Source organism: Camponotus vicinus, unplaced genomic scaffold (assembly GCF_025532165.1).
Source record: "Camponotus vicinus isolate PSW18456_S1 unplaced genomic scaffold, iyCamVici1.0 SCAF_3, whole genome shotgun sequence".
Taxonomy (NCBI): Eukaryota; Metazoa; Arthropoda; class Insecta; order Hymenoptera; family Formicidae; genus Camponotus; species Camponotus vicinus.
Genome location: NW_028141967.1, coordinates 13,228,711 through 13,235,687, shown reverse-complemented (window position 1 = coordinate 13,235,687; position 6,977 = coordinate 13,228,711). Strand labels below are relative to the sequence as shown.

The 6,977-nt window shown below is 34.9% G+C and overlaps 1 pseudogene; it reads left to right on the top strand.

Moving 5' to 3' along the window:
• The first annotated feature begins 3,107 nt into the window (after positions 1-3,107).
• Positions 3,108-6,410, top strand: LOC145969088 (uncharacterized; annotated as a pseudogene).
• Positions 6,411-6,977: the final 567 nt, after the last annotated feature.

Sequence of the window (6,977 nt, the reverse complement as noted above, 5' to 3'; positions counted from 1 at the left end):
TCGCAATATCTAATATACAATTTTGAAATATAAATTTTATTTGATTGACAAATATATTGCACTCGTTACGCTTATTGTCTTTATTTCACAATGGGAATTATAATATCTTGCAAGATAATGTACATCAATTTTCATTTTCATAAACACGCGATATCAATATTATATATGTATCGCCGAATAAGTCGACTAACAAACACACACACACACACACACACATACATGCAATGATGTGTAGAGAACGTGCAAATGATATGCGAGAACCGTTCGACTGTTATAACATTATAACGTGTCAAATATAATAGCGAAAATAAAAAATAAAAATTATATATTATTAGATTATATATATTGTGTTATTATATTTATTTATTTTTTTTTGTGTTTACACACACATAATGGGACGCAAGTACGATGAAAAACGTTTGCCCTTTAGTGCGTGGAGACTTAGTAAAAAGAAAGGATGGTTTAAAAGATTAGTATTTTTATATCAATTGAGAATTACTATTATATACAGTCCCGGACAAAATGATAGCACACGTGTGCTATCTTTTATTGTTCGGAAACTACGTAGAATTCTCCAAATGTAAAAAGTAGTACATAATGATTACGACGCAAGAAAAAGGAACTTGTTATTAAACAAGAACGTCCTTACTAATATTCGCAGTTCGCAGGAGAAACACGTAAATACAGAGGGCGAAATGATAGCACATTTTCAAAATCTATAGAGAAATTTATTATTAAAGCACAATTAATATGAAAATTAATAATGAGTATAACCTCCCTGATTCTCAACGACTTCAATCATTCGATTGAGTAATGATTTAAAAAGTTTTCTTATCAACTCCTGAGATAAATTGTCCCACTCTTTCACGATAGATACTTTTAAGTCGTGGATGTTATCGTACTGCTTTCCATTCTTGTATACAGCACGTGCAAGTTCACGCCAGCAATTTTCGATAATGTTCAAATCAGGTGAGCGTGCAGGCCAAGGCAAAACTTCAATTTTTTGAGATGTAAAATATGCATTAACAATTTTGGCTTTATGTATGGCTGCATTATCGTGTTGAAAGATGAAATTGCCTTTTGTGATGTTCTATGCATGTTTACTTATTTGTTCAGATATCAACTCAATATATTTTTTGCTGTTCATTTTGCCATTAATGAATTGTACATCAGTTTTGCCTCTGCAACTGATTCCGGCCCAGATCATCACACCGCCACCACCCATCTGTCGTCGCTGTTTCACGATTTTCTCCTTTCGTAGGTCATGATAATAATATGAAAATCCATCAGGACCGTCTAGATTGAATTTCTTTTCATCTGTGAAAAGAATTCTTTTCCATTTTTTCTTCCACTGAATTCGATCTTTTGCGAACGTTAATCGATCCTTTTTATGTTGTTTTGTTAGTGGGGGCTTTTGTTTCATCTTCAGTCGTTGGATAAACTTACACCTCTGAAGAACACGACGTACGCTTCGGATGTTCACTGTAACACCTGCTTGGCAAGCAATTTCGCGTGATGTTAATGCCGAGTTTGACGCAATTCGAATAATTGTCCGTTTGTTTCGTTCTGATAAGGTTGATGGCCTTCCAGAACTCTTTTTCTTTCCATAATTTTCCGGATCTTTCAACAAATTATACACTACTTTCCGGCTTCTGTTGACAATTTTCGCAATCTGAGAAACATTCAGATTCTGATTCTTTAGTTCAATTATTTTTCTAATCTCACTTTCATTCAATTTATTTCTGCGGCCCATATTGATAACTAATCGTGTATGACGCGATGCTTGTTATTAACAGCTTGACTAGCCACAAACTACTGAATAACGTCAACATAAAGTTTAAGTGTGCTATCATTTCGCCCTCTGTATTTACGTGTTTCTCCTGCGAACTGCGAATATTAGTAAGGACGTTCTTGTTTAATAACAACATTCCTTCTTCTTGCGTCGTAAACATTATGTACTATTTCTTATATTTGGAAAATTCTACGTAGTTTCCGAGCAATGAAAGATAGCACACGTGTGCTATCATTTTGTCCGGGACTGTATACAACGCACGCACGCACGCACACACACACACGCACGCATGCACGCACGCACACACACACACACACACAGATTATATCTCTCAGATTTTCTCTCTCTCTCTCTCTTTCTCTTTCTCCCTCTCCCGCCCTCTTTTTCTCTCTAATTCCCTCCTTTCCTCTCTCTCTCTTTTTTTGTCCTTCATTCTTCTCTGTTATCCAGTTTATTACATACATGTTATATACATAAATGCATATAATATAAATAATTATATATATACACAAATAATCATGAAACAATTATTATCTCTAAAAAATAGGAATGCAGTCCTTTGCTCATCTTTATATGTAAAACTATATATATATTTTTTTATAGTAGTTAGTGTCAGAGGCGGTCTATTCGTGAGCTGGCTAACAAATATTTTTCCCAGAGGCGATTTATTCGTGTGCTGGTTGATCTAAGAAATATTTCTCACCAGATGCGGTTTGCATGTGCGCTCTGGTTATTAAAAAATATTTATCCCAGAGGCGGTTTATTCGTGTACTGAATGATTTAAGAAATATTTTTCATCAGATACGGTTTACATGTGCGCTCTGGTTATTAAAAAATATTTATATATATTTATAACTATAGATATTTTTTTATAGTAATTAGTGCCAGAGACGATCTATTCGTGAGCTGGCTGCTTTAAAAAATATTTATCCCAGAGGCAGTTTATTCCTGTGCTAGTTGATCTAAGAAATATTTCTCACCAGATGCGGTTTGCATGTGTGCTCTGGTTATTAAAAAATATTTATCCCAGAGGCGATTTATTCGTGTGCTGGTTGATTTAAGAAATATTTCTCACCATTTGCATGTACGCTCTTTACTGAAAATTATGTTCTATTCTAAACATGATTTATTGTGCCACAGTTTAATTTTCACAGTAATATTTATGTAAGATTTTATAATTAAAGGACTGCACTTATTTTTTAAAGGTTTTACTTTTTTCATTTTTGTAGCGATATAAGTACTAATCCATTTATCTTTTTGCAGGCGACAATCATTGAAGCTGTTAAAGATCCAAGACACAAATGATTTCAGGTGCATGAAGGGTAGCGACGAATCCATCAACTTTCAGAAATCGGTGGAATCTTTCCCCGATACGATGGATTTGGAAGTTAGTACCCAAATGCAATGCTTGGAGTCAATTTCAAATACAGGTATGTGTTATGAAAATGTCGAACTTGAAGATAACAATACTTTTGTTATCGATAATGGCCCTCTGGATGCATATCGTATCAAAGAAAGCATGCCTGAAGGCCGACGCATTGTCGACATTTCTTTTCTGTGGAGTGAAATTCATAGAACATTTGATAACCATGCGCGAGGAATAGAGTGCCAATTTAAAGATTGGAAACTCATAAATTCTAGCCGCCGTGGGTTTAAGACGCAGTTATTCTTTCAATGCCAAATGTGCAATTATAAAGCTAACATCTGGTCAGAACCCACAGAGCCAGAAATATTAGATATTAATATGGCTGTTGTAACAGGAACTGTTACGATAGGAATTGGTTATGCCCAGCTGGAAGAGCTGTGTGCAGCCATGAATATTCCTTGTTTGTCCGAGTCAACTTATATAAAATATAGAGAAAATTTAGTCGATGATTTTCAGAAAACAGCCATGGAAAATATGAAAATGGCTGGCGAAGTTGAAAAACAACTCGTTCTTGATAAAAACGAAGTTATAAACGGTTTTCCGTATATAACAGTTGTTGCGGATGGTAGTTGAATGAAGAGATCGTACGGCACTGCGTACGACTCTCTTTCCGGTATTGGAGCCATAATTGGTTACCGCACGAGAAAAGTTCTCTTCGTTGGTGTTCGCAACAAATTTTGCACACTATGTAATATGGCAGAGCGGAAAGGTGTTCAATCACGAGTTCACAAATGCTATAAAAATTTTGATCGCAACGCAAGCTCCACAAGCATGGAAAGCGATGCCATCGCGGAAAGTTTCAAATGTAGCCTCGAAATGCATGGACTGATTTATAAAACGGTTATTGCCGATGGCGACAGTAGCGTATATCAGGCTATTATTGATAACAGACCATATCGTGAACATATGGTGACTGTAAAAAAAATTGAATGCACCAATCATTTGCTTCGCAATTTATGCAAAAAGCTAAAAGCTGTGGCCGAGATGTCTCAGCCAAAAATGCATAGACAACGTGGCTTTGTGGAAATGCGAAATGTTGTGAAAAACAACATTTTAAAAATACGAAAGGAAGTAATAGAGGCAGCCGCTCTACGAAAAAAAAAAAGGCAACCTCAACATTGTCAAGCTACGGAATTACAAAAAGATATATTGAATATTCCTAGCCATATTTTTGGCGAACATAAGCATTGTGAATCACGCGGTCGTACATGCAAAGAAAATTGTGATGAAACGAACAAAAATTATGTACCGTTTCTAAAATTTCACGGTCTTTATTCAAAAATAGAAAGTGCTGTCATATATCTAAGCGCTTACTCTGAAAGTTTATTGTTAAATTTAACGAATAACTCTGCAGAATCATTCAATTCAATAATCTGCAAAGAAATTGGCGGAAAACGTATTAATTTTGGTAAACGAGGCTCTTACAATGCTAGAATTGCGGGAGCAGTTGTGCAATATAATACGCAACAAGTACTTACACAAGTACATCAAAGCATGCGTAAGACTGTTCCGTCTATTGTCGAGAATCTGGAAAAGCGACGACAAATAAAAATTGCGAAAACCAGAGAATCTCGAGAAGAGCAGGGACGGCCAAAAAAATTCAAGCGGGAGTCAGGAACGGATCGTTATTACGGTCCGCAATCGCAAAAACCAGATTTTCCATCCGATATATTCGAACAACTTCGGCAAAACTATTTAGAAAAGTTGTTCGAAAATGCACTAAACTGGCAAAAAATTGAACTCGATACAAAAAATCAAAATGAATCAGAATTATGGTTATCACTGAGACGAGAAATGTTGACGGCATCCAATTTTGGAACCATATGTCGCATGAGACCAACAACATCTTGCGCAGCGACAGTAAAATCCATTTTATATCCTTCGTTTATTGATAATGCAGCCATAAAATATGGTCGCGATAAGGAAGAAATAGCAAGGAAAGAATTGGCCTTGAAATTAAATAAAGAGATAAAATCTTGCGGATTGTTTATTGATATTCAAAATCCATTCTTGGGTGCTTCACCTGACGGACTTACTGAAGAAAATGGTCTTGTGGAAATTAAATGTCCTCTGTCAGCAGAGCACTTGACAGCAGAAAAAGCCGTAGAGACACTGCCTTCTTTAAAAGGCATTTTTGATAAAAAAGATTCACATAAAATGAATCGAAATCATCGATACTTTTATCAAGTTCAAGGTCAATTGAACATAACGCAGTGAGAATATTGTATTTTTGCTGTTTGGACTCCAAAAGGCATGAAAATATTGCGCATTGATAGAGAGAATATCTTTTGGAGAAATCAAATGTTGCCTTTTTTAATACGATTTTATAATGACTTCATGCTTCCAGAAATCTTGGACAGTCGTCATAATAGGCATATGCCTATCCGAAACCCAAGATATATAATAGAAGCTAAAGAAGCTAAAAAAGAAGCAGCAAAAAAGATACTTAGTCGAAGTACACGAAATGTAGAAAGCGAAAATGGCATAGAAGAGAGCATACAATTCAAAGCAAACGTTTCGTCAATGGAAACAGCAATGACTGCTACTATTGCTTTGAATAAAGAGCAAAATGATGATGACTGCATTATCATAAGTTACTCGAATAACAAACGAGATATAACTGAAGACGATATGGCAAGACATAAAAAATTTTTAGATGAAACGTTTGCTTCTCCTTCTTCAGTAAAAAATAATGTCTTGTCTATAAAGAGTCAGTTAAATGATGAATCATTGGATTTATTTTTGCGCATCATAAGAGAAGTTTCTTGTTTCGAAACACAAAGTGTGCTATATTTAGAATATCCCCACATGATTGTAGCTAGTCATAGTGACAAAAGCTTACAAATAATTGGAGGAAATTGTAGTAATCACTGGAGATGTATTTTCTTTGATGGTACCAAACTTCATGTGTACGACAGTCTACCCGGCTGTACATATGATAAATTGGTAGCTAAAGAAAAAAATTATATACACCTTCGTTATCCGAGAGTAAATTCAAGTGACATAATTTTTGAAAAGGTTCAATCTCAACCTGATGGAATAAGTTGTGGAATTTATGCCGCAGCTTTCGCCACGACAATAGCCTTAGAAGGCAATCCTTGCGAGGAGAAATATTCGAAGGATGTAAAATGCATGAGAGAGCATTTTTATAAAATTATAGAAAGCAATAAACTGTTGCCTTTTCCAAAGTAAAAAGTTATTCTAAAAAATTTAGCCTGATGAAATACTCGTCAGAGTGAGTAGAAAAAACATGCTTCAATTTCACTTGTAAGTTATAATCGGAGAGACGAAATAAAGAAATAAAATATTTTGGTTGCGTTCTCACGAGAATGGGCGATGGAGGGGCCCATTCTATATTTATATATATTTCTATATTTCTACAGGGTGACCCATTTTAACTTAGGCAGCCAAATAACTCGAAAAATAAGCAAGATAGAGAAAAATGTTTTAGACAAAAGTTGTATGGTTTCGAGGGGGCCATAAGATGGTATCATTGGTTTGACCTTGAAGAGTCATTTGAAGGTCACGTGAAGGTCACTTCAATTTTTTTAAATGGAATACCCTATATATTTTTGTACATTCTTGTAGCTTATTTCGAGAGCTTTCCAAAACACTATAATTAAGTACATTTTCGTTAAGTACTTTTTGAGTTATGAGGCTTGAAATAATTTCTTAATTTTACATAAACCGTAAAATATCTTGTAAAATATTCATTTTTCGATTATCTTACCTTAATACTTTTATGTACAAAATAATGAG